This window comes from Heterodontus francisci, chromosome 34 (assembly GCF_036365525.1).
Source record: "Heterodontus francisci isolate sHetFra1 chromosome 34, sHetFra1.hap1, whole genome shotgun sequence".
NCBI lineage: Eukaryota > Metazoa > Chordata > Chondrichthyes > Heterodontiformes > Heterodontidae > Heterodontus > Heterodontus francisci.
The window spans coordinates 43,520,662-43,522,697 of record NC_090404.1 but is presented as its reverse complement, the minus strand read 5'-3'; positions in this window follow the sequence as shown (position 1 = coordinate 43,522,697).

Sequence of the window (2,036 nt, the reverse complement as noted above, 5' to 3'; positions counted from 1 at the left end):
CATTCAAGACTGAAGCTTATCTCTTAGAAAATTGTTCATTGCCTTTTCACAGCTGCAAAACCAACTTTTAAAATAAAAATAAAAACTTTAATTTAAAATATAATTAAATTTTTATAGCCCATTTCCGGGTGCACAGTCTTAACTTGAAACCGAACACACTCAACAATCACCTTCACACTATTCAATTCCAAACAACTTAGAAAAATTGATTCCTGTAATGGGTTATGAATTCAAAGTACCAAAAATCTGCATTAAATTCCCAGTTCCCAGCCGATGGAAAACACACATCAACTAGTTTACACCTAAAACATGACTCAAGGTTCCCACAAAAATATACATCTGCAATAATAAAACAAGAGAACAAGTAACAGACTTATACTTTCAACACTTAAGCTGGACAACAAAGAGTTAACGACGTCAGCTCCACATCACACAACTACACAGACATTGGAAGCTTCCAGCATTCATGCAGAATCGAACAAAGAAACAATAACTTCTTTTTGATGACTTTTAAATTTCACTAAAACATCCAGCTTAAATTGTCCCTCCTACCTCAGCCTGATACCTTTCACTTTCCCACCTCAGCTCTCACCCTTCTAACACGTGTGACCTGTCTCTTTTCCTGAGCTAGCCGAGCTAATTCAGACTTTCCAGACTGACACGTGGTAAGATAGCACTTGCATAATATACTTATTGCGTTTTGTCTGTTCTTTCCACCATTCTTTCCACTTATCAGGGTCCTCGAGGGATCCCAACCTTCCTGCTCATTTTATCTAAAGTTCTCCTTGTTTTTGGCTGCCAGAAATTCGGTGAGCGACCCTTTAGGTTCCTACTCTGGATCCTTATTTGCCATGGCTGATGTTTTATAGTCTGACTATTGTTACTATTTGTGTGGGTATGGACCTCTCGCTCCCGTACGATCGTTCCTACGTGGGAAACGGACCTCTCATTTGCTCTCTGAAGGTTCTTACTTACTATTTTGTGTGGGTGCGGACCCCTCACTACCCTTCACTTGGTTAACCCCGAGAACGATATTACCTCCTCGTTTACCCGACGTATCACGATAATGGCGCTGCGCTGCCTTAGGTTACTCCACCCATGGGCCTATCCTTTGGTTCGGATCCTCAAATTGGCCCGCTAGCCTCCTATCCCGAACGCCGACCTCCCTATCGAATGGGTGGTAAAGTAAATATACTCACCCACTCTCTGAGGCCAACATTCGACCGGGCACCATGACTGAGCCTTGGGGATCCTGCCGACTGCCCCAAATTACTGTGGAGAAAATAACATGTCTCAAGTCCACAGGATTAAAATAAATAAAGGGAGTAAGGGAGAAGTGTCAGGTGAAACATCCAGAGGCTTCTCAATGAAACAGAGTCTGTAATACAAATTTACAGAGTACAATAACCATTACTCATTTGTCCACATACCGCCCCCACCCCCTGCCCCCAACACATTCCAAAGCTGCAGCTTGATCAATAAACTAAGTATATTTTCTTACCAATCATCCCCCGTTGCCTCCTCCCCATTCTTGAGGCTTGGTATTTCATTGTCTATAATATCCTGTGTCTCCTGCTTTGTCTCAAGGACGCTATGTTTACACAGATGTAAAGGCAATTAGACTTCTAAGTTGTGCAGCTTTCCATAAACATTGCCACGTATCCCATCATGCCCTGGTTTTATCAAAACAACAGTGCTTGCATCTTCCTTCTAAGACTGTTAACGTATCATGATGCTAAATAATCGACTAATATTTTCCTACTGGTCCCACTTGGAGACTATTGTCTCCAATACCCCAGGTCTGACATAGTTTAGCCATTACACAATGAGTAGTAATATGTGGATATGTATTTTAAACGCTTACTATAGCTATTCTCCCCGGTGCACCAATACTTCCTGCAAGGGTCTGTAAAACTAAGGAATAATGTCTTCTCCCCACCCCTTTATATTTCAGCCCTGTTGAGAAATGGCCAATGTTCTATTAACTAGTTTAAGTGTTTTCTCCACCTGTCTAATAACTTTTGTTTTAATTCTAT